The sequence below is a fragment of the Lepidothrix coronata genome, unplaced genomic scaffold (assembly GCF_001604755.1).
Source record: "Lepidothrix coronata isolate B3197 unplaced genomic scaffold, Lepidothrix_coronata-1.0 Scaffold5, whole genome shotgun sequence".
Lineage (NCBI taxonomy): Eukaryota > Metazoa > Chordata > Aves > Passeriformes > Pipridae > Lepidothrix > Lepidothrix coronata.
The window spans coordinates 47,191-73,661 of NW_016690185.1; the positions used below are offsets into that span (position 1 = coordinate 47,191).

Consider the following 26,471-nt stretch of genomic DNA (forward strand, 5'->3'; position numbering starts at 1 on the left):
TGAGTCAGTAATTGTTCAGAATAATAATTGAAGTTATTTAATAAGCTCTGCAAGTCAGAAGTTAAACAAAAAATACAGGAGTCACTTTTCCTTAAGGGAACGGAAAACCAAGATTTTTCTGTGAAGTTTTTCAAGATGCAAACAGTCCACGTTAGATCTGGCACTTTCGTGTCACACTGGCTTAAATTATGTTTATTTGATTACAAATCACAGAGGAGAAATCCTGCGATAATTGGAAGGGAAAAGTGTTATTCCCCTTCTTCATTTGTCGTGATGCTGATCTTGGGGCCACGTTAAGAGTGTTTCCAGTGAAATTACTTTCAAGTCTGGGAAAATGTAATCAGCAGAGGCCTTGGTAGCTGTAAATTTGTGGCAGCAGTCCCTAATTCATCTTGTAATTCTGTGACAGGCTCTGAATTGCCCGTATTTGGCCAGGGATCACCTCAGTGGACAGTTAATGAAAGAGCAGAGGGAACTTGAAGGTCAGTCACACTGAATTATTTTTTCTTCCTGGATGTGTCTTTTTTATTGCAACCTATGTTTCTTTGTATAATTTATTAAAGAAAACCCCTTTTTTGTTTCTGGCAGAGGCAAATCTGATGCTTCTTTCCTTGAAGAATTTATAAAACAGCCCAAAATGTCTCAAAATAGATGTTTCTGTTGAAACTGCTGCACACAATTACACTCTAGCCAATTTCTATTTCTTGTCTGAGTGTGGTTGTGAGAATAAAACAGCAACAGATGCTGCAACCAGGTATGTTTTTGAGAATGGAATTTGTAAATTGACATGTAAATCTAATCTCAGTACAATAAGAAGACTTTAGTTATTGGCTCAAGCTCACAATAAATGAATTTGAACTTCAGAAATAACACCAGCAAATGCATTTGGGTCTGCTGGATTCAGACTAACCAGCAGATAAGCTGCAATAGCATTTGTTTGTTGAAACACTGTAGTAAATGGGACTGACCTGGCAAAACACAAGACTTTCTTGTGACATGTATAGCATAAGAGACGTGTTGAAAGAAATAAAAAAAATAAAAACAAAGAGGGGTCATGGAATAAAAATTATACTTCTTTTTCTTCTTTCTTCATTAGTAAAGTTAGTGCCCATTAACACTATTTTCTCTTTTTCAGGATCTTTTCTTTCTTTGAAGAACATCAGCTTTACCTCTTGTTCTATCTCATTCAGCCTGTCTCTCAGAGTACCTTGTGTCTGAATCTTCTCTCTCTAGCTTATGCCTCCAAACTTTTTGCCTCCTTTTTCTGTCCTTTTCATATTGCCTTTTTTCCCCTCTCCTTTATTTTGACTTCCATTCCAAATACATTATCTTGCCATCTCAGAATTCCCTTTCCCTGTTCAGCCAGCGTCAGAAAACAAAATGTATAGGGCTCACCATCATTTGACATTTCAAAATCAAGTATTTTGAATGACCACTCTGTCTCCAGGCAAAAAGGAGGTGTTGGTGATGAAGTAGTGTTTCTTCAGCACCTGAGCTCCTTTCAGTCACAACAAGATCACTGCTAATTCCTCTCAGGTTGAATTCAAAATCCTTTGTGACTCTTAGGAAAATTCATTTGCTATTAAACTCAACCTACAAAGTAGGGAAACAGGAGATAGGAAAAGTGAGTAGAGAAGTTCACTTTCTGACTGGTATACAAGGGAAAATTAAAAAAATATTTAGAGGTGAGTTTATTTTTCAAAGTGCATTCAGTTTAAACTAGCTGTAAGAATTAACTCCACTTTAATGGTTACCATCTACTCAAGTAAGTCGTTACTATAAGTAGAGTACAATGAGCTTTTCTATTTGTGAACTTGGGATTCCATGTCACTTTTTAATAGGCTTCTAAAGCACATATCCTTTTGACTAGCTCTGATGCAGCAGTGGTCATCACTAGCTGCAGGACCTGCTGCTTCGCATGCACTATCTGTGCCTGTTTCGGTGCTGGGACATCTCTTGTGGACATTGTGACTGTGACCACTTGTCATTTACCAGCACCAAGGGATTTCCAGCTCCAGCTGGTGCTAGGGAAAGCAAGGTGATGCCTTCTAACTCCGTTGTGCTGTGTCTGTACAGATAAAAGGGGGGTTTGCCCATATAAAACCCTTTGAAAAGGATGCCAATACAGTCTTAGTCAAGTCTCATGGAACAGCAATGGTTATCGGTTCTTGCACAAACCAATGTGGGGAACAATGTGGCCTCTCTTACTGTGTGCTGAGTTTCCAATATTTGTAAAGAAGCCACTCTGAGAAGGTTGATTGGAAGTGATCAGGATTGTTTCGCATCTCAATTTCATGTATTTCTGTTGAAATCAGGATAAATGGTCATATATTTAGATGCTGAATTTGGCAGTAACAAAATTCCTTGAAGGAGGACATGAAAATCTTCTGTTTGTTTGTAGAAGAGTATTGTTAATTTAATGTAATTGGGTGTCAAAAGCCATCATACGCTATGTGTTTATGAAGTACTTTTATCAATGGTGTAAAAAATCCAATAACAACCCAAGAAACTTCTCATTATGAGAGGAGAAAAATATTAGTACTTTTCCTGACACTGTTTCTTTCCATGAGGGATTCCTCTGTGGAACACTAATCAAGACCATTCAGAAAGGTCTTAAGCAATTTAATTAAAATCTGTCAGATCAAACTTATTAGCCTGACATCCAGCCTGGCGGGAGGAAGGAGGCTGGTACATGCATTGTAACTGTGTTGAGGTGGCCTTGACTGCAATCAGAGATGTGTGTAGCTGCTGCGGTGATCAAAGCCATCTTTCTTTGTCCTCAGGATAAACGTTAGGGCTCCTCCAGACAAGTGAACTGGTTTCTTTTTGTTAAAAAAAATATTTTATACCTCCACAGCCCTGGCAGCTCAGGAGGGGACAGCAGGTACCTGGCTCTGCGTGTGATTGAAGGGGAGTGCCAGGTGATGTTTTCTACCCTTCTGACAATGGGCATACAGATTAAACATTTCTCATCCCTTCACCATCCTCTGTTTTAGCTGTTGGCCCTGACTACTGCTGCATGGGTAGGAGTGAGACAGAGGCCCTGTTGACAGGGTGACTGTGCATGTTGATGCTGTGGGTGTTGCTGCAGCAGAGCCTTCCACGGAGTGGTGTGTCCACATGGGGCGTCTTTCTTTTGAGGACTGAACTGAAGTGGGAGATGAAAAACTACACCCTCTGCTATCTGGCTGTGCTTATCCAAAACATGAGGAACTACCTCAACCATGTAGTCTTCTTAATCCTGCAGCTGTGAATAATGATGTGTGGTTTCTATGGCAATCATCAGGGCAGCCAATGCAATCTGTGTCTCTCACCCTTATCACTTCCCCAACCCCACACATGTACTTACAGAGTACCTCTCATCTTCAAAGATTTTAATAAACATTTTTATCCATCGTTATAGTGGGATGGATCCATCAAAAGGGTAATAGCTAGTAAATACTCAATTTTTTGGGCCCCAATCCTGCAGGCGCTTAGGCATATGTTTTAGCTTTATCTGCCATAATTCAGGCTTCAGTGGAACCATTCACAGTGCATGAAGCTAAGCATATGTGTAAGATAGAAATTACAAAGATTAAATAGTATTCCCGTTAGCTAGAAGTCAAAAGCTAGATGAAAACAGTGACTCCAACTACAGAGGAAATGCAGTTCCTGAAGGAAGAGCAGCAGCAGCAGCTGACATGAAAGACTTGCCAACAGAAACCTGTCAGTGACACGTGTTTGGTCTTTATTTGTGAGAAGGACTCTTCTCCTGGCAAAATGTCAACAGGCCAGTTTCTCTGAGGGTGGAATTCATACACGTGTTTGGTCTTTATTTGTGAGAAGGACTCTTCTCCTGGTAAAATGTCAACAGGCCAGTTTCTCTGAGGGTGGAATTCATCTGGGGCATCCAGTTCCACTTGTGTGGGCGCACACCTAGTGAAAGCATCTTTCTACATCATCTGGAGATGCTTTTCCTGACTCTTACCTTCCCAATACTTTCTGGCCATGTCAGTTGAATTGATACCAATACCCTTGAAATGGGCAAGATAGTTTTAGTTTGAACAGTGAGCCTGTAGTAAAAACATTATGTTTCATCAGTTTAGGATCTTAAAGTTGGAGAAAGATGCTTCAGGGAATGATTTAGGGTGATGAGGGTAGGGCAGACAAATAGATAAGAAAATAAGCCATTAGCCAATATATTTGTCTTTTTTTTTTCTGAAATAAAGTAATGTTTTTCCTTTTCTGCTATCTAAGCCCAAGCTTAGATGTGTAGACACATTTCCCCCTACTTGCCAAAGACTTCTTTGATCCTGATCTTGTATTATCTTCACACTGACCAAAGGAACCACCCATGATGAGACCTTTTGGCAAGAGAATGTATTACACAGCCTACGCGTGACCTCACGTGTTGATGATGACCAAACTCAAGCAGTTCTTCCTAGTGGAGTACCAGAGCCTATCTTGTTTTTCCTCCATACATTTATTACGGAGTGCCTCCCCTGACATCTTCCCAATTTCTCCATTAATTTTCTCTCAGGTAATGCAAAACTGAATTCTCTTCAACTGTGCTCATTCTGCTCTAATTTTTTTTTTTGTAATCATTAGGTACATAGCTTGAAGAACTTAAAGGTTCCAGTCATGGAACTGAGACCAAGCAGTAGGTTCAACTCATTGCTAAAATGCATGTTGTAGATATAAACAGGCAATAAGAATGAATTTTTGAAAATATATTTTTAGTAAGATACTGTAAAATTTGTCTCCTCCAACGAAACAGTACTAGGTGTACATATTACTTGAATCAAAGTGATCTTTATTTTTTACTTCACCTTTTGCATTCAGCTAACCTAATATTTTCAAGGACTGGACATTATTGATCTATTTTTTTTCTTTTCTTCCTGGCTCCTAGGTCACAGTTTAGGCCCTAGTTCAGCAAAGTACTTAAGAAGAGGCTTATCTTTAAGCACATGTTCAAGTCTCAGCAGAGTAAATGAGAATTAAGCAAATACTTAAGTACTTTACTGAATAGGGATAGAATTAAGCATGTAGTTGAATGTTTTGCTGAATCAGGGCCTTAAAATTAAAAATTAATCTTATTTGTGCTACGAAGATTGAAAAGCTACGCACTAGATTTGGATCCTGAATTAATATAACCCAGGAAAAGGATAGCACCAACTGTCACAAGAAGAGAGGTGTATAGGTGCAAAAATGGGGTAAAGCTGAGGTTGTTTAAATAGTGGGTAGGACTCGAGAGATTTGCACTCGGTTCCTATGTCTGTTTCAGGCTAAATTACTGGAGATCGACATTCCTTTGTGTTTTAGTGCTGACACTGGTGAGCCCTGGCATGCATAAAACGTTCTGTAACGTTAATAGCTGCCACACTAAGTCTGAAGTTGCAGGAGAAGAGTCTTAATCTTTCTAAGCCTCCACACATACACTATTTGTCCTGCAAAGTGAAGGTAATGCCAATTCCCATCTTTCACTTTGTGTCTTCCTTCTCTATCTGATCCCAAATTCTTTGAACTGGTGAGGTTTCTTTCTAGCATTTACATGATGTCTGGCACAGTGCTCTTACTTGTGGCTTCTAGATGGTTTTGTAATTAAAGTCCATAATAACAAAACTTGTGCTTTGGGTTTGACAAAATAATCTGTGTGATGTGACAAAGTATCATTGCAACTGCAGTTTTTTTCAAGATTTAGGTTAATAGAAAATAATGGCAGCACTAAGTAGTTTTCTGACCTGCATAAGTAACTCGTGAAACTCTCTAAAAAAAAGATTTGAAAAGTATGGTAACTTTCCACTATTTTTTAGGAAGACAGCTGCTGTTTTCAGCCTCCAGAGTTGAGCAGCTTATGGATGGATGTATGGGAATGTTTGCATGGACTGGGTTTAGGGATGTCTGTTAAATCTACGAACATCTAGTATGAATTTTTAGTGCCTGTGAATTCCTTCTGAGCAGTTTTTGGTATCAGTAATAAGCATCTGAGTTGTTTAAGTGAGGTATTTGACAACTATCATTTCTAGAGTGCGTCAGTGTGCATCGAGATGTTCTGTGTTGGGGCAGTTGGTGTTACCCTGTAGCAATGCTTAGAGGAGACTGACTGACCCAAGTGCTTCTCTTAAACTAAATTTCATACGAGGATACCTTAACAAGTGTGCATAGTGAGTGTAATACGATCTGTATGGGTGCTAGCTAATGGTTAACCGGCTCTGTTGAACCTGTGTTTCTTAAATGCTATCAGTGTGGGATGAGTTGTCTTATTTCTGCAGACAGGCTAGTTCAGGTTGGAGACTAAACCTTTCTTCTTAGAAGACAGCAGGAGGGCTTTCACTGCCTGCTCAAGCAGGGAAGGGAAGGAAGGCATCACATTACTAGAACTGCTGTTTTCAAATAAAGACAGGAGGGATGAGGGTAGTAGGGTCTCTGAGTATGTTCTGAAATTTGTAGAGTGGCTGACCTCAACTCAGCTGTTATTTTGATTTTTTAACTGACTGCGGTCTGAACCAGGTGCTTGACGCAGTGTAGAGCTTCTCAGGATAGTTGGCGTAGCTTTGTTTTAACGCTTTGAGAAAGGGGAGAGAAATAGGCAAGATCATGCTTTATGCAGGAGGTTACAGTGTGGAGATACTTTGTACGGAGTATGAAGGGGCAAGATAGTGCTGAAACTTTGAGCTTTCTGTACAAGGCAAAAACCTAATAGATCAGGTGAGTCAAAACTGTGGAACTTGCATGCATGCTGGGGGCTTTGAAAACTTTGTGGAAATTGCTTGTTATAAGGCATATGGGATAAGTCTTCTTTTCTGAACTTGTACGAAGGAAAAAATTTACATTTTCTTTATGTGAGAGACCTCTCACCCAAGCACAGTTCTTGCCATGATAGCATTGTATGGTCATCTTCATTAGTCATCTTGACTTATAAAATGGGTTGTGTTAGTATCTTAAATCTGAGCAGTTATTGAACTGTTTAAAAAACGCTGGTTCTGGATGAGTTGTAATTGGGGTATTTTTTGATTGGTTCGTTGGTTTGGGTTGGGTTTTTTTAATGCCAAACACAAATGCCCTCTATGTATTTAAAATAAGAAACATAAGCTTCAATTGAGCATAAGCAAATTATTTATTCCTACAGGTAGAAACCCAGAACTCAGCATTGATATCGTTAAAAGTGTTTCTAGAGCAAATCCAGTGTTTTGCTTTTTCACAGTTATGGGCGGAGTAAGTTGGTATTAAATTTTTTTGATCCTGACTAGTAGGAGATATATTCATTACATCAGAAATTGTCTCTTTGTGGTTATTTTTTCAGACTAACTTTTCCTCCCTTGATGAATGAAGTGATCCACCTCTACAAACAAATAAGATTGCTAGCTTTGAATAAAGTAATAGATTTTTAACTGTATAGCATCTCCTGCTCACAATAGAAGCCTCTGTTCAGAACAGAAGTTTAGAACTTGATGCATTTAAGGTATTTTTATTGACCAGATAAAAATTCTTAGTTAAAGTATTGTTGGGCATTCAGTTCCTTCTTCATTTAGGTTATCCTTGCACTGGTGTGCAAGTATTTTTAATTCAATTGAGTTCTCTGTGACTTAAACTATTAAACACACGACAAGAAACAAAATGATGAAAGAATTCAAAGATAACTCTTTCTCTTCTAGTACATGTTGTTAATAGTAAATGACACTTCCTAGTTAACATGACATGAAAGTCTCTGGAATACGTAATCATTATTTTAAGAACCTTTCATTCACAGAAAAAATACATACTTCTAATTTTTTTATTTAGTTTTTTACAATTACTATCAAAGAACAAAACCTTTATTTGTAGCTTAAGTTATTTTGTTTAAATAATTTTCTCTTGACAGAGTATGATTTCATATGATAACTGAGTTGATTTACAATAGAGAATGAAAGAAAGGTTAACATATTTTAAACAGATCAATGAAATAATGGCAGGCCTGGAACAGAGACGATATTGTTTTGTAAATTCTCCAGTCATTTTTTTCTTAGGCAGAAAAATCACACTTGTGCCATTTCTATGAATTATTCTATAAACTCAAAAAAGTTTAAGATTATAAATCAAAAGTTTTGAAGCAAATCAGAAATTAGGAATCTGGAATGAGAGGCTAGTTTTTGTTTGTTAAATGCTTTAGCAATTTTTCTGGAAAACACCTCTTTTAAGAACAGCAAAGTTATAAATTTTTATCTCCTTAATACCTTTCTGGATTAAAGTTATAAAGTCTGAAATTACGTTATGAATGCAAGTTTTGGGGGGAGGGGTGTTGTTTTTTTTGTTTTTTCGTTTTTTCACGAACATCCATTTCATGGAGACTTCATGAGTTCCAGTGCATCTTCTAAATATTGACAGTGTCGGGGCTGGATGGAAAGTTCAGGCCAAATCTTGAACCTCCTCTTGTTGGTTCTACAGACTGTCTGGAGTCCAAAGGTTACGAACTGCTTGTAAACTATCTCCAGAATAAAAGCCTGTGCCAGGACATCAGTGCTGGTATTGTGTCCTCTATTCTTTTCCTAATTTGCAGTTTCTCCCCACACTGCCCCCGTGGATTGTCAATGGCCTGAATTGCTTCAGTCTGTTTAATTCAGTGAGGCTGTGCTAATCGGTGTCGCCTGAAAGCCTATCCTGAGACCCCGAGACTTCAGAGATGTTAATTCGCTTAGTACTACAAAACTAAAAGAAAAAAAAAAAGAAAAAGAAAACAAAAAGAGAGTAGTTCGACATTGTCTGCTCCAGCGGATTCAGTAGCAGCCAACACAACAGCCAGTACACAGATTTTAATGGTACCGATTTAATAGCTCTGTTTTCTTTAACGTTGAGCACCACGCACAAACGCGAGGTAATTGATGTCATTTATTAGGCTAAAGGGTCTCTCTACAGTATTTTTTTCTATGTGGGATCTGGCAACATAAAGATTAAAATTTGCATTCGAATTTATTGTTTAAGATTGACCCAGTTATTAGAGTCAACAGAAATCTTCCCAGGAACCCGATTTTAAAGAGTTTGCTTTGCTTAGCTGTGCAAGACGTGCATGTTAAATCAAATAAGACTATTCATGTCCTTAAACCTGAAGCAGTTACACGACGCTGAACATACAGGTTTCCCATAGCGGATGTAGACCCGTCTGGTACGTACCTGGAGGAGAATCTTCAAGCTTGAGTTAGGTGTGAGGCACTTCAGGGAGCTCAGTGGGAGAACACAGTACTCGGGAGAGGAATCCCAGGAGCCAGCAAGCTCAGCCAGGGGCATCCTGAATTTAGTTCAGTGATTTGTGCATTTTTGCAAAGTGGAGGATAGGGCATAGTCCAACACAATCCTTCCCCGATAAATGGAATTGCCTGTCTGTTCTTTGGATATCCTTTGAGGATCCAGGCTTGACCTCTCAGGCAGAAGTACAGAATGGTAGATTTCTTCAACGTTATTTAAAAATTGGTTCTAAATGATCATTTCTGCCTAAAGCCCTTTTCCAAAGGAATACTTTTGCTAGAGAGACAGGGAGCGATCACTTACAGCTTTCCACAGGCAAATTGTATGTATTTTATTCCCAACTGTGATAAATTTAGCTTAGTTTTAGTTCACAAAGAAAACTTCAGCAGGGAAATGTAATTTCTCATTGTCTAAAGATAACAAATAGTACTTATCTCCTTTGTTTTTGCAGACATGAAATTCCTGGTAAATGGAATTTACCTAATGAATATAAACATTTTTAAAACTCACACATTTTTCCCCTGCATCATTGTGTGTTTTTTAGTTAGTATCAGAATATGTAGTATCAGTGGTTCATCAAAGGTCCAATGAAGGCAACTTATGTGAGTCTTAAACTGTTAATTGATCCTCACTGATCAAGTTAAACTTGCTGCTTTATTCAGGAGAAATAAGAGGTTGTGGGGTTTTGTTTGTTTGTTTTTTTGTAAAATAGCTTTTACCAAAACTTTTTTTGTATCAGAATTTTTTAATGCTTTAGTGGCATATACCTGATGAGTATACTCTAAATACCCTTTGTAGCCAGCAGTAATCTTAATGATGGGTAATTTTACAATGTTTCAAATGTTCTTAACTACTGGTGAGATAATTCCAAATTTTGTGTGTTAAATATTTTCAAGAAATAGGCTTGCTGACTTTTAATCTGCAGGTCTGTTTCGTACAGCATGCAGTTTCCAGGTACTCGGTATCTCTTGTGCTACGTAACCCGTCTCATGTGAACGGCTATCTAATCTTGTGGTAGGTGAGAAGCTGTAATTTGTGGGGCTTCTTATCGAAATACAGAAAACTGATGTGGAAAGAATGGCGATTAAGATGTATTTTGCCCGCACAATATTAATCCTGTTTTTAAAAATAGGTGGCACTGAACGAATAATCTCCAGAGCTGTTAAAACATTGCAGGATGCATGGTTCAAAGGCAAGCTCTGCAGAGGGGAGCTCCACGGGGCAGCAGCGCCCCTCACTCCCTGGAAGCCGAGTGTCCCTGCCGTGCTCACCAAGATCTGATCGTCCAATGATGCAAGAGTTTGCTAATTAAACAGTTCACAGAGGTGTTTGGGGCAGAACCTGTGGACATTTAACCAATTGAACAATTTATTGCTGTAATTGAAGGGGTTAGCTGGTGTTTATTAACTAGCCTTCCTGTCACGTTCCAATGGCTGGGCTAACCCTTGGTCCCTGACTTGTTTTCAAATGTCCCACCGTAGTGTTGGCTCTGCAGTGTTACTCTTCGGGCTGCTACTTCAAGGCCAGAGCTTCATTTATCTGTCTTTTGCAAATTCAGCAACATGAGTGGGCATTTTTTTTCCTTGCTGTAGCAAGTGTTTTATTACAAACAAAATACTGTCCCTTTAGAGCAAAAAGGAGATTTTTTCTTTGACAAAAAATAATTTTGGATTATTAGGAAATTTCAGCAAGCTGCTTCTGGTTTGAACAGAGTTTCTGGTTTTGTAATCTCAGCATAGGAATTGTTTTCCTTTTAGGATCATGGTCACCTCTGCTGTCTCTATCATCATTGGAGCGGGTTTGGGGCTGGGATAAAGGCATCATTGCAGTAGCGTGCAGCAGGTCTTCCAGTCAAACCGCTGAGGCACGCGCAGTTTGGGACACAAATCTATTCAAGGAAACAATGAGTCCTGATGGTGATAACAGGCTGCTTCTCCCCCTTACCCATGAAAGCTTCTATAACTAGAACTAATTGGCCGTTCTTAAAGTGCAATTAGCAGGGATATTAATCTAGGCCTGACAGGTGTGAAAATGTGTTTCTTTGAGTCTATTCAAAAGACACTCTCTCTGATCACCCGTAGGAGAAGCCTGAAGCAATTGTGCCTATAAACTTGCAAGGCTTTAGTTTGTTGGAACCGAACAGCCCACATTTAATAATCTCATTTGAGTCAGATGACATTAACTCCACAGAAATGGATGGAAGGAAGTTCACTTAATACTGACATAATAGTTGGTATCACTTCCATCATCGGGGAAGGGAAATGCCTGCTTCCGCCTTCATTTGGGTACACGAAGAAAAGGGAAGACTTTAAAAAAAAAAAGATGTTTTAATGAGAAAGCTAGGACTGAATTATTTTGCATTAAGGATCATTAGGTGTTCCCCCTCAGTTTACCTCCAGTGCAGTTTAATAATCTCCATTTGTAATCCTTGTTGCTTTTCTCATTTAGTTGTTTTTCATCCCATTAGGCACAGCATAGAGCAGAGACTTAAAAAGTGTTGCCAACAAGGGTGGCTCATCTCATCAGCTATGCAGGTTTTAAAGAGTAGTAATGTAACAAATTGGTGATGGAGTTTCAGGACTCAGGACGGATACATCACTACTAGTTCAGCTTTTTTACAGCTCATGTAAACAGGCACAGCTCAGCAGAGCTGCACTGGTTTATCCATGTCCGAAGAAACTTAATTTAACCAGTAGACTTATTGTGGGATGCTGAAAGGGTTCTAGCTGAACCTGCCGATGGCTGCTTGTGCTAGTGGGCTTCAGGCTTGGAACTAAATGAAGAAATTTGTATTTCCCATTTTAATTAAAAGGGGTATTCATAATCTTAAGACTGAAAGACAAACCCTAACCTGAGACATGCATCTGTTTTACATAAGATAAATGCATTATAAGAGTGAGAAATTGCTTGAAGATGGGTCTTGATACTGAAAATAGCATGATTTCATGGGCATGCACATACATGTATGCACACACATGCATGCTCAGTCAGCTAGAATTTTTTCCAAAGGTGGAAAATTTATGATATAGGTTCTGCTCTGAAAAAATGTCTGCATAATGTTTTACTAGCTCAGTGTTCTGGAAGTATCTGAATGCCTAGACCACAGTGATATTTCTTAGAAATGCCTTAGAAGACTTTGAAAAGATGAGTCTAGAAGAGGTCTCCTCAGTTGCTCAGCCCAGTCTTCTGACGGGAAAAGCAACTTTGTTAAAAAAAAAGTTGTTCTACTAATGAATGAGGCCCGTTTTACCAAGACTGGGATTTGTTTGCCTCACTGCTCTGAGGGAAAAGCCCCTCTCAGATTAAAGTAGTTTTGACCTGAACTTGCTTGGGGCAGTTCTGTTGTTCTAAGAAAATCTTTAGCTGAAAAAACTCAAGAAATAGCTCCTTGCTGTTTACCCCACAACACATTTATAGAGCATAACCATATCATTTCCCAACCTTGGCAAAGTAGGAAAGCAAGAAAGATCATGCTTGCATAATGGAACAAGGTTCAGCGGCCTTCAAGAGTAGGAGCAGTGGCTGAGGTAGCCTTAGAAACAGTGTATGTCCCTGGACTTCAATTTGTGTGCCTTTCTGAGCTGTACAGCTTATTACCTTAGCGGCTAATGTATCTGCATTGCTCTCTTGATACTGCGATGCCCCTCAGGACACTACGCTTTTCCATAGCCAGCAGGCTTGGAGCTGGCTCTGCAGGCTTTGAGCATGCTGCATGGTGTAGACATGCTCTTTTGCATCTTTTCTAAGAACAGCTCTGCATTTTCTAACCTGATGCCATCAAAATTGATCTTGATTAAACACAGATGATCAACATAGCAAAGTTTATAATTTCTTTGGAACCCATTGCCTTTCTATCAAGACATCTCAATTTTCCAGGTGATTTATAGGTTTAGTATTCAATTCCTGGTTTAGAAGGGCAAGGCAGTCTTTTTCTTGATTACCCTACATAATGCAAAACACCCAAGAGGAAGGAGGGTCTTGTGATTGAGACAAAACACTATGATTCAGGACTTGTGGGTTCAGCTTCTATCCCTGCTCTCTGCTTGCAGTTAAACCTTGGGGAAGTCATTAGATCTCTTCCTCTTACATGAAATCTCTGATTCTTTCTGTCTTTTCTATTGAGCTGAGAGGTTCTTGTCACCAGCTGCCACATTTGTTTGCCTTCCTCACCACTGTTATCCACTAATGCAAACTAGACAGCCAACCTTCTGACATTTGGGGAGGAAGGTTGAGGTATTAGAGTTTTGGGGTCTGTTCTTAGAATGGAGAACATGATCCCATGCCCAAATCTGCTACCAGGACTCCTGCTCACTTTTTCATCTCCCCCCCCTAATTCTCTCCCTGCAACAGCTTCATTTCTCCCCATCTCTCCTGTACCCTCAGAAGCAGAGATGAAGATAAAGGCTAGCTTTCCCCCTCCCTACTGTGAAAACAAAATATATCAGTCCTCTCTTAACCAGACGTGGGAACAAGATTACTCAAATTGATGTCAACTGAATATGAGTTACGCAGTTTTGCAAGTTGATGACTAAAACTGTTGGAATTACTCAGAGCTAAATGATTTGTTTTAGCTGGAAATTGGAGAACCTCTTGTTGTTTACACCACTGTTCATAGTGGAAGGGATAAGTCCTGCTGCTTCACATCTTCACTCTTTTTATAGACAAAAAGAGTACACAATGAGGAGGTTTGTTCATACTTGCTTAACCTCAAATGGTTTGGATAATTACATTCTTTATACCTCAGTTGTATTTTCATTCCTATTCAGAGTTTTCATTACCAAGTTATTTTGTGGCTACCCAGAGTGACATTTAGTAATTGCATTGAGATGTTTCTCTTTTAGATTTCTAAACTATAATGATGCAGTAAACCCTGCTTTTACTCAAGAGTTACCTGAGCAAAAAATGCAGCAATTAAAATAATGGCTAAATAAGCACTGATGTGGTATTTATTGATGGAAAATTGCAGCTCTTTGCTGCACAGCTGGTAAGAAACAAGAGAATGAATAATAGCTACCACTGTCCCAAGTCTGAAAAGTCAGAGGAAATGGCAGCAAGAAAAAGCAAATGAAGATGGATGAAATCCCAGGAAGGTGAAGGGAGACATCCTCCATGCTGGACAGGGCTGGGCGGCTGACTCCTGGGTCACCTCAGCTGTTGCTTTTCGAAGTGGTGTTTTGAAAGGGCGCTGTTTGGGAGAAGAGCTTCCTGGCCACCACTGCCACACACCACTTGCGGACGCTGCCTGTGGGTCAGTGGGAGGTCACCACCAGTTAACTCAACACCTCCAGCAAGGAGAAAGCTCTTGGGGACGAACTTTTTTACTATCAGTGTCTAACCTGCGCTGAGAGAACTTGCAGATGCTTAACTTGCCCCTTTGCTTTGTCCTGAAGTAGGTTTTCGTGGCATCACTGGCACTGCCAACTACCATCTCTAGCCTTGTCTAGTGCAGCATTGGTTTCTATAGCCTGGTGGTTGGGTTTTCTCCTGGCAAGTCCCTCTCTCTGTGCTGTGGCCAGGGCCGAGCTGCCCTTCATTACCTCACTAGCACCTTGGCAAAGCTGCCACAGACCAAGAGAGACCTCAAAGTCTGCGGAGGCAGCGGCATCACATGCAGGCTTGCGTCCCTCCAGAGTATGTGTGGGTGCCTCCTGGGTTTGCTACGTGCTCGGGGCACACCTCATGGGCCAGCAAAACCTAAACCAAAGTCAGGCCCATTGCCTGACATGGTTAAATGCCAAAGAGAGCCCAAAGGCAGCTCTTACACCTCTGCCTGTAGCCTGAATGTTGTCAGTGATGGCATCAAGGGTGAACATCAAAAGAGGATAAACTGAATGTGAAAGTGGATGGTATTTGCTTATGAAATGTAAAATCTGAATTTGTTCACCAAACTGCCTCAAGTCTGTAGCTCCAGAAGCAGAGCAGTTGCATTTAAATCACTCTGTTTTGAAAAAGATCAAACATGTAAATAAATGACACAAATAGTGCAGGAGCCCATTTTTTATTATATACATAGAGGTACATGAGAAATCAATGTATTTTACATTGCTCCCATGTTTTTACTTCTGGCAGCAGTTACAAAGCCCTGCTCACAGGTGCAGGCGTTCCCTGGCTGTTAGTTCCCTGGTGGGGCTTTCCCAAGTATCCATGCAGATTTCAGGCAAAAGTCTGGAAAAGGTAAAATGCTGAGAGAAGAGGATCGAACTCTGCAAACTCTCTGCAGGTTTCAGGCTGTTCTGTTCTTGTCCATAAAAGAATTTCTTAGGCGTATATTTTATGTGTGTAGGTACATCAGTAAATGCATAAAAATACATACATCTGTTTTCAATAAAAGTGTTTCATGTTCTAAACATCTTCCAGATCTTAAAAATCTTAGGCTTCACATTTTCTCGAACAGGCTTGTTCAGGGAAACGAAAGAGAGTGCTTGACAAGATTATGGTGTTGCTTCTATACGTTTCCTTTATTCTTGTGGCTAAAAGGAAATTACAATGTGTTGTTAAGTCAAAACGTGGTCTGTGGAGCTGAACCAAAAAACTTTTAAATGGAATAAAATTCCCTTTTTGATAAAAGGGAAAACTACACAGCAGAGAGACAGGATATCTTTAATTTAAATAGTGGGTTTAGTTATATTAATTTGAGTTCAAAGCATCTTTCAAAGGGTATGATGCCCACATTTTTAATTTTACCTAATACTGAGCATCTGGTGTGGACTGGTTTGTGGTACTGAGAGCAAAAGGAAATACATTACTCATAGATGAAAGGAGTGAGGGGGAATCACTGTCCTAACTAAAAATAGCCTTTTTTCCACCAGTTAATATCAGCTGGAGGTTTGATTAAATAGTAATTGTCTAGAAAAGGACAATAATTGAGTGTGACTGTTTCCTTTCAGGGGCCAGGCCCAGGTGGTGAAAGTTAAGTATTGTCCTTCAGATAAGGTCCTGAAAGCAGTTTTCCTGAATGTCCACCAAGCCCTTCTGCAAAATGTCCTTTCTGGGTGCTGAGCTGCAGACAGACAAAATCCAGGCCTTTTCTCAGGGCAGCAGCAGTTTTCAGGGATGTAGTACTGGAGGATTTTATGGCTGCACTGCAGATACAAGCTGGCTCACCTCTTTGGCTGGAACTCTAACCCAGAGGTGCAGAGATCACAAGAGACAAATGTCTTGAATTAAGAAATGGGGTTGACATCTATAAACGTCAGAGCACATCTAGTAGGCAACATGTGTAATAAGACTATAACATTATAACTAATAGGGAGATTGGAAAGCTGTCTGAAAAAAAATTTGGCTTCTGTTCATATCTGCACATTCAAAAACGAAATACACCAGGTTAATGGTTTTTTTGTTCCTCCCCTCCCCCTTTATTTATTGATCTGAATCCCAATGGTCTTTTCCTAAAAATCAGCCTGTTTTTTTCAGTAAGAGGTTAGTAACAACTTTGCCTAGCTTTATTCGAGTCCATAGTGAAGAAATTAGTGTTTCTGTGAGGTTAACCATATTTCCCCCTAGATTTCTAGGTTATTCTCTCTGAATTACCCTTTTATGCGTCATAATGTTAACACTTACCATTTGTCTAGGACTTTATGTATCGCAAATATCTAAGCATTATTTAATTAACCTTTGCAAGTGTCCAGTGAGACAGAGAGCCATGAGATACAGCCAGACAGGAAATACTTTTTCTGCCCTGCAGAAGTTTTCAAATTGCTACTTATTCCAAGCTGAATGGACTCAAAACTTTGGCGAGCTTTTCATGGAGGAAAAGTGGAGGAGGAGAGAGCGTGAGAGACACAGTGGCTTGCTGCAAAATAGCCAAAAGTTACAGAGTGCTCCCTGGGGAAGGGGAAAGCTATCATTTCAACCTTTTATCCTGCTTGGTGAAGTTTTGGGACTTCAGCCTTCTGCCTCCATATGCTGAATTCGGACTATAATGGCTGAGCCAGCCATGAGTCAGGCCAGCTCTGCTGGGTAGTCTGGGGACAAACACTTGGAGACAAGGCCACCATGGCCTTCTACTGATAGCAGCTCCAAAAGCTTTGCTGGCTGTAGCTCAGACTGTCTTTTCTTTTGCGCTTCGCGTAAGTGGTCTCACTGCAAGGTGAGGCTGAACTCTCATCCAGACAAAAAAAACACTTGAAAAATAGCACAGGTGTTCTACCAGGAAGCCTGGATTTTGGCCATGCATCATTTTCCAGGAGAAGCTGACCCCTTGGGTTGGTAAGGGTAGTTGCTTCCAAGACACAGCAGAAATTGATACTGTATTCAGTCTGAGAATTCTTTATTCTATGGTTTGAACCACTAGACCACGCTTTTTCTGAAATAGGTAAGGATATTCGCATTTTTATATAGGGAAACAGAGGCACAGAAAGGGTACAAGGTGTGCCAGAAGCCACATAAGAGGCCTGCAGAAGAGCTAAGAACAGAACCCAGGTTTCCTGATACCAGTACCTGTGATTCAGCCACAGCACACTGTGAGGGCAGGACAGGAAGGGGCAAAGAGATAAAAAATTAATTTCTTCTGAAAGTGAAAACTCTTCTTGCTTCAGTTCGTGTTTTCTATTATGTGCAGATCATTGCTACATCCCTATAATCTAATTTTTCTTTACCAGTTGGGTTTAACAATGAATGTTGCATTGGCACCTACCCCTGGAAACTCTTGGCCTTCTGCTAACCACAGATTGGTAGGCTAAAATGAGAGATTGCCCATTGAGAATATAATCCTGGTCTGCAGGGGGCACAGAGATTTCTTCCCCTCTGGGAAGCATCCAGTGGTTTACAGTAGCAGGAACCTGAAACTCCACATTTAGTACTGCACAGCATGCTGAAAGTTAAATGAAATTTGAAGAGGGGAAGAGTGGTCTTTAACTGATGAGAAGAGTGACAAGTTTGCTTGTGGAAACTTTAAACATGTAGAAAATACGTCTGAAATTTTAAAGGGTATGTTAACTATGAGTTCAGGAAAGCAAATATTTTCCTGTCTTCCTTCCTTGCAAATATAGTGGAAAACCAATATAATTCTGTTCACATTTATTAATGTGTTTTAATAGAAAAAAAAAGGGTCAATAAGTCCTCTGAAAACAGACTAAAATGAAGGAAGATGAGAGTTCATGGCTTCCATATTTTGAGCCTGTGACTTCCAAAATCAAAAGCCTAGTAATCCTAATGGATTGACTTCCAAATTTCCTTGGATTTGTATTGCTGGACTTGTCTCTCTCTAGGGCTTAGCTGGATCCCTGCAGATAGATTTTTAGGTTTATATGCTGTAATTCCACTTAGTCCAGCTGTAAACTTGTGGTGGCTGAATTAATATATTATAGGGGGAAAAAAAGAAAAAAAAAAAGAGTATACCTACAAACCCTCTAGTTTGTATATCAAATCCTGAGGGGGAAAAACTAGGCATTTCAATTAGTTGGTTGTGTGGCCTGATTGAAGAACAGCCCCGTGGCTAACAAAGCTTTGTCTGTAGTATCAGCTTGCTCCTCATCCACCAGGACAAATAGAGTGGTTGGTCATTAACGGGCTAGCCATCGGGTAGGGGTTTTGTTCTTAAATGGGGGCTTTGTCTTATCCCTGCTGTTTAAGCCCTCTCCAAGCACTCCTCACCTGTCATATCTGTCATACATTTAATTCATCACGCTCTCTGGTCAAAAGCTACACTGATAGTATCAAAAGAAGAGGAGGGGGCTTCTTATAACTTTAGCGATCAAAGGAGATTACCAAGCAAATAAGATTTTAATGAAGACGGCAGGTTGGGAAAGGAGAATTTACTGCATTGCAAATCACTAACACATAAACGTTCGTTTTATCTGTATAGTATTTGAAAGTGGAATCCCAAACTATTACAGAAGGAAGGATGGATACATGTGTTGGTGCCTGGTTTTAATTAAAAACACAGAGGGAGGAGATGTAGGGGGGGAAAAAGAGCTCTTTTATTTCACTTTAAAGGTCATATTTTTATTCTGTAAATATGATAAGCGGACTGTGTTTTAACACAAGTTTGTTTTAATGATGACAAATACATCAAGCAATTTGCCACTGAACTGATATTGTCAGGCCAATGCTCTCTGTTATTTGACCTAAGTTTCAAAAAACATCAATCACAATACTGAAATACACTTGGCCTCACTGTATCTATTCAAGAGGCAAAGTAGGCAGGCCATTCCAGTCAGATTCACTGAAATCCACATGTTCCTGAGATAGTACATGATAGAGGCCAGAGCTAACAGAAATGCATCTTCTGTGTCACTGAGTGTTTTATAGGAAGGCAGCCCTGTGCCAGGTTCGTGGAGAAAACTAAACACCTTCCCTTACACGTTCACATGGAGAAGAATGTGGTGCTTTGTCATGGAATGCAAGCCTGCAGCATCTGCATCTTAATTCACTGTTACCTTCTATTAAACCCACAGTCTTTTCACAGAGGAATTTTTCCTTTGGGACTCTCAGTCCAGAGCACTTACTCTGTTTTCTGATAATGTGGTAACAACTGATAGGGAATTATCTGTTGCAGTTCCTAATGCTACTCAAATGCTGTGTACTGCTGGCGTGCAGTACTCAAATGCTGCACAGCCAGTCATTTGGAAATGAATTTAGCAGCAAAAATGCTCTACTGGAAACATAAAGGTTATGGAGCAGATCATCTTGAGTACCATCAAGTGACATGTACAAGAGAACTAAGAGATCAGGCCCACCCAGCACAGATTTATTGCTTGACTAATCTAGTCTGCTTATGGCAAGGTGACCTGCTTGGTGGATGAAGGAAAGGCTCTGGATGTTGTCTACCTGGACTTCGGTAAAGCCTTTGATACTGTCTTCCACAGCAATCTTCTGGAGAAACTGGCTGCTTATGGCTTGGACAGGTGCACTTTTTTCTGGGTAAAAACCTGTCTGGATGGCCAGGCCCAGAGAGTGGTGGTGAAGGGAGTTACATGCATCTGGCAGCCAGTCAGTGGAGTTCCCCAGTTCAGTACTGGGGGCGGTTCTGTTTAAATTCTTTACTGACAGCCTGGACACGAGGTTCAAATTCACCCATTGTCAGTTCACAGACAACACTGAGTTGGGCAGGAGTTGATCTGCTGGAGAGTAGGAAGGCTCTGCAAAGGGATAGGGACAGGACAGGCTGGGTCAGTGCACCAGGGCCAATTGTATGAGGTTCAAGGTGAAGTGCTTGGTCCTGCACATGGGTTACAACAACACCCTGCAGCACTACAGGCTGGGGGAAGAATGACTGGAAAGATGCCTGGTAGAGAAGGACCTCAGAGTGCTGGTCAACGGTGGCTGAACGTGAGCCAGCAGTGTGTCCAGGTGGCCAAGAAGGCCAGTGGCATCCTGGCTTGTATCAGCAACAGTGTTGCCAGCAGTGATCATCCCCCTGTACTCGGTACCTGGGAGTCCACACCTCAAATTCTGTGTTCAGTTCTGGACACCTCACTGCAAGAAAGACATTGAGGTGTGGAGCAAGTCCAGAGAAGAGCATCAAGCTGGTGAAGGGTCTGGTGCACAAGTCTTATGAGGGAGATAAGGTGGTTTAGCCTGGAGAAAAGGAGGCTCAGGAAGGACTTTCGACTAGAGGAAAAAGCCTCAAGTTGCACGAAGGGAGGTTCTGACTGGATATATTAGGAAAAATTTCTTCTCTGAAAGGGTTGTCAAGCAGTGGAACAGGTGCCTATTTCTGGAGGAGGTATTTAAAAACCATGTAGATGGTGGCACTTAGGAACATGGTTTAGTGGTGGACTTGGCAGTGCTGGGCCTAATGATCTTTAAGGCCTATGATCTTAAAGGTCTTTTGCAACTGAAACAATTCTATGAACTTATAAATCAATGCTTCAGGCACTGGTGGGCATCTGCGCAGCGTCTAGAGCCAAATCTGCCCTGTTGGCAGCAGAACTAGGCAGCTTTATTTTTGCAGTTTTTCCTTGTGGTGGAAAGAAAGCCTTTGCAGTTGCTGAAGCCTTTGATAAAAGAAGGGGTAGTTTGCATTATTAGCACGGATGTTAACATCTTTACTTCAAAGACACGGGGGAAGTGGCTGCCTAGCTTTCTTTAAACTGAATTTAAAATGTGGAGTCCAGGAAGGAGCTCACAAAACCATGTCTGAACTTGTCAGCCTCTACGGGTTTGGGTGGAAAACTCCAGTTCTCACTTTCCGCTGAGTAATACTGAGAGCTCATTATTTGTGTGGTTTTCAACCTGGCTATGAATTATGAATGATTTATTTAAGAAGTGATAAACTATCAGTCTGCCCTTAAGCTAAGAGGAGGTCCCTGCAGCTTTGGTGTTTTACATTCAGCAAGGAGATGGTCTTCAGCACTCTTCTGACAGTAGAGTCAATATCTTGTATTTTCATTTGAGGGCAGGTATCCACCCCTTAAGTTGCTTTTCTGTAGCCTGCAGGATCTCCTGATAAGCAAGGCCCAATGAACTAGTTTTACTTTAAGAGAGATGGAAATGCCCATGGAGTCTGTCATCTGGTGGCATGAATTTAGCTGAACCACAGTCAGACCCAGATTTATTTGCAAGCAAAGATGGGATAAAGATACAGCCAGGACTACTTCAGAAACTCTGCTTGAATCTTGCTTTGAGTAAACATGTCAACAAGTAGCTTCTAAACTGATTTGCTTTAATCAATAGTGATAAAAACTGTGTGTGAATAGGGTCTGTATTTATTTGATACTGTGATGAGATGGTAGCAGCAGGGCTCTCCCAGTGCTCCCACCAGCTCAGTGGATGGGTGTTAGTGGTAGTGCGAGTTGTTCTGAAAAGCTCTGCCCTATAAATAGGGTTCGCATTTGTGCCAGACACAAACATTTGCTTTTACTGTTGGTTTAAGGACCTCCACGCTTTTATTCATCTGGAAACTGTGGGGGTTTTCTCTTTTTTTCCTCTCCTTAAGTTAAGGTGGCGGAGGCTAACTTAAAATATAGTCTTTCCTTTCACAAATTAGAAATTCTGAGAAGTTGCTTGAGTTACTTGAGGTATAGACCTACCACCTCTACTAACATGTTCTGGTCATAGATTTTAACAGGTATTTGCAAGACTAAAGTACTTAGGTAAAGAAGTGTTTTTTAAAATAAGTCCACATGACAGCATATAAAAGTCAAATGACAGAGAGAGAAATTCATGGGTTATTGTTACAAAACTAACCTTTCAAATGAGCTCCTAAAATACTCTGTGATTGAAGTTTCACTTAAGGAATTTACTTTTAAGCTGCTTACTCCAAGTTGTCTACAGAAAACTTCAAAAACTTTTTTTTGTTGTTGTCAGGAAAAGAAAGAAAAATAGCATGGGGATTTTTTTCTGTGTTAAAGCAAACGCTTTTAAAACATATCACCCTATACCTGACTGGAATTTAAAAAAAAATTACCTTCAGAAGCTGGGCATCAGTTTTCTTCGACAGCGCAGAAGCCACCATGCTAACACTTAGAACTGCAACACATCAACTGCTCTTATAGCTCATACTTATTCTCTGCATCAAAGCTCTGGTGAGGGGGAGTAAAAACAGAGAGTGAGAGAGCGAAGGAGTCAAGCTCTTCAGAGCCTCTAATGACGCGTGCCAAACACGTGGAAGGTAAATCCCCTAATTCAGTCTATTCTTTCAGCATTCCCTGGCGGGCAGCCAAGCTAAATATTTCTGCTGGATAAAAAATGCACCCTCCTATGCGGCACTTTCTTAACAGGATGGCTCTCCAGCTTTAGCGGAGGGGGCTTCTCTGGGGGAAAGCCAACATGTGTGTTCTCTTATCTATTTATTTATTTTATTAAAAAGGGGCTTTATGGGCTGTGATTGGATTAACTTAGTGAACCCTGGAGGAAGAGGAAAAACAAATTGGGAAGCTGGTTTAGCACCCCCACCTTTTTGTCATCTTCTTTTGGGATTTCCTGGCTGGCTGCCACCTTGAGCCTGTTGAATGTTCTTTAGATCAATCAATTAAAAAGGCTTTAATATTTGGGTGATTGGAACGCAACATATGGGCTGCTGGTGCGGATGTCATGTGGTGCGTGGAGTTAATTGAAATGATTAATAGAGGTGTTAGTTTCTTCAAGACTAATTGAAGAAAGAATATAATTGGAAGCATGGACTAACCATTATTGTTGACTTTTTTTAACATATTGCATCCCTTAAACATTTGTACATGTTTATAAGCATGCAGATGGACTTTGTTTAGATTTCTTCAATGTGGTGATTTGCAAGATCACATCAACTGTACAAAAGTCAAATCTATTTTTATGTAAATTGATCAGAAAAAATATTTCCCTGTGTCTTGCCTGTTTTCAGTAACCAGTACATACATTGAATTTCTGGCCCCTGTTTGTCTTTACATCCTTGCTAGATTTAAACCAATTGATCTGTTCTCACTGTTATCTGTGGGGTTACAGCACCCATGCACAGAAACTGATCATGAGCCTTTGAAGGTCTGTTAGTGCCCTCTTCTCTCTGTGCAGTGAGTTGTAATAGCACTGTGCATTTGTGCCAGGTATTTCAGAGAAATAGCATCTCGATCACACTGCCCCACACTTTGTCAGCTTGACCATATTTCAAAGGAATCCAGTTATCTATATAAAGGACTGGCAGAAGTTTCAATTTGAGAGTCAGAAAGAAATGTGAAATGAAAGAAATTCTTAGGATTTAATTCAGACCGGTTCTTTTGGCCTCTCCACCATCTTTAAGAATAATACATACTTCTTTCAGGACTAGTAGCCTGGGAGTTTTTATCAAAATTGTTAACCTATTGTGAAATACAAAAATGTAAGCCATGAATTAGCTGCAGAGGACATCTGGCAGCAAGGAGAGGGTATGAAGGATGTGTCCCTGAAAGTTATCCTGCTGCACAATGGGGCTCTCAGGTTAGAAATGGGGAAACAGAGAAAACACGACCATCTCTCATCTGCAGTCAGTCAGTATGGGCTGGCTGCCTGAGCGCTGCGCGAGGAGAAGCAGTGTTGCATCCTGCTTGCTGCTGGGCTGTGGTTATGAGTGCCGTAGCAAACTTTTAGCTGGGGATTTCTTAAAACTGAAGATCGTGGCTTAAATAACTTGTGAATCTGCTAGAGGGCAAGTGGTGAGCTGCAGAAGAAAATCAGGCAAGATGACAATGAAGTGTTGATCCAAAAGGTAAGTCAGTTTAGATAGATAAGCTACTTTTTGAAGTGCCTTTTTTTGACACCAGCCTGCTTTTTGCCTGCTTTTTGGTAATACGGGAAAACCTTATGCATAATTTTAACATTCTGGAAAAGAACTGTCTTCCTAGAAGGAACATACACATTGTCTCTATTTGTTTTCCTTCACACATGTGGTGTGCATATAGCTTATGCATTTGTGCATCCTTTTCAGTAGTCAGAAAGGTTATTCTGCAGCCCAGAATAAACTGAACAGAGAAGTGGTAGATAAGTTTAGAGATGGTTTGTTGTTGGCTTAGAAGAAAAGAGTATAGGATGGTTTTAATATTTTAGAGTCTTCCCACACAGATTTCCAGTGATGCTTTGAAGGCAACTGTGTGTCTGCAAAGACTTTGAGTCTCCCCGGAAGATGTGGCCTGACTTGTGTACAGATCTGAGCAAAGCGTTTGTAGAGAGGAAGTGGCTGTCCTGTACTGGGGGCAGAGAGGAAGGGAAGACATTAAGTCTGATTGCAAGCTTCCCTTGCTCCTTGTTGTCTGATTTGTGTGCACATAGTTCTAATAGTTTTAGATGAGAGGGGTATGCTGGGACAGACTGGTACAAATTAATCTTTCAAAAAAAATTCTTTTATTATAATTATTTGGTGATGAGATTAGTCATTTTATGATCTGGTTTTATTACAGTAAGCTACTGCAATTACACAGTCACTTGTTTATTTTTTTAATCTTAACAGTGATGAAAAATAGAAGTTTCAGCATTCCTCTGTCTCCATTACCCATTAGGATTTAATATATTAAAAGGAGCAAATTATGTAAACTTGTTGGAACAGGAGCATCCTCTCTGTCTTTATCAAACCTTGCCATGTTGTATAATGAATATGATTCTGGTGCATTGGTCTGGGTCACTGAAAGAGGAACAGCCGTCCAAGGAAAAAAGGTTTAAAGCCATGGACGTGCTTTGTATGGGACTTGTGCGTGATGGTAATATTCTCATTGTCATACAAAGGAGAATGTTCAGTAAAGGAGAACGTTCATCTGCCTAATATTAATCTCAGGAAACTGATATCTAGTATAAGCAATGCTGGTAGCATCACCTGTTGCTAAGACAGACAGACCATTTGCATTAGGAGATCCCACTTTTAGGTGCTCATAATTCTACCAAATTCTAAATGTGTGGCTCAAGTCTGTCTTGCATTTTCCTTTCTCCTGGCTAAATCTATTCTGTCATTTCGAAGAACTTGGCTATGACAAGAATTGTATTGCTAACATTAAGAATGTGACAACTTTTCTTTTGAAAAGTAATTTCAACCATGATAGCCCCCATTTTTTGGACCAGAAGTTAGAATGACAGGTTCAGTGGCTCAGTGAAGGACAGCATATGTGGTAGGGGAGGGTGGTGACTGTCATTGTCTGGGATGCTCAAATACCATCCCCTCTGCCAGGAGCACTTCCCAGTTCATGGATCTCCACATGCGCTTCATTTGTATTGGGTCTTTGATAGAGGCTCAACACACTCTCGTCCTGTCCCCACCTCCATCTCTGATTCTCACACCCAGGAGAATTACTTTTGAGCTAGAAGCCAGGATAGAGGATTGGCAGAGTAGCCTTCCTAGGAGCTGTAGGAGGGCATCAAGACTTGCTTCAAAGAGAGAACGATGTAGGGTTTGGAATGGAGCACCCGAACTGAGAGCAGAGGAGTGCATGTTTGGTGCATGCCTACTGCAAACCATCCTGAGGCCAGAGTGTTATCAAAAGGAACTGTCTTTAAAAGCCTATGGACCAGAGCTGAACCTGGAGGGGATTATGAAGGAGGAGAGACTATGCCCGGAGATCAGGGAAACTGAGAGTAAGGTTGGTACAGGACCGAGGGATTTATCCTTATGGGTTATTGTAGACAAAGACGAGCAAGCTCAGTGTTAAAAGCGGGTGGGATGTAAGCCAGCTCTGATCCAAAAGCTGCCTGACTGCATTAGCACGGTGCTAAGCCCAAGCTAATATATCCGGCTTCTCACCAGGGCTTATTAGCTCGGGCTCAGTGCCATACTAACATAGTCACAGGAGTTCCAGTAGGCTTGACACCATGTCTGCTCTACCTGTGAACTGGGCTCACTGCTACGCGCCTGCAGAGGAGCACCAGGAGATGCCTGGAGACTTGACTGCACCACACTG

The 26,471-nt window shown here is 40.6% G+C and overlaps 1 protein-coding gene across 1 annotated transcript in view; it reads left to right on the forward strand.

The window, feature by feature from the left end:
- Positions 1-6,260: 6,260 nt before the first annotated feature.
- PRDM1 (PR/SET domain 1) overlaps positions 6,261-26,471 on the forward strand; it is a 56,329-nt gene continuing 36,118 nt past the window's right edge. Inside the window, exon 1 of the mRNA XM_017830486.1 lies at positions 6,261-6,687. The gene's annotated coding sequence lies outside the window, so the exon portion shown is untranslated. The remainder of the gene's footprint in view (positions 6,688-26,471) is intronic.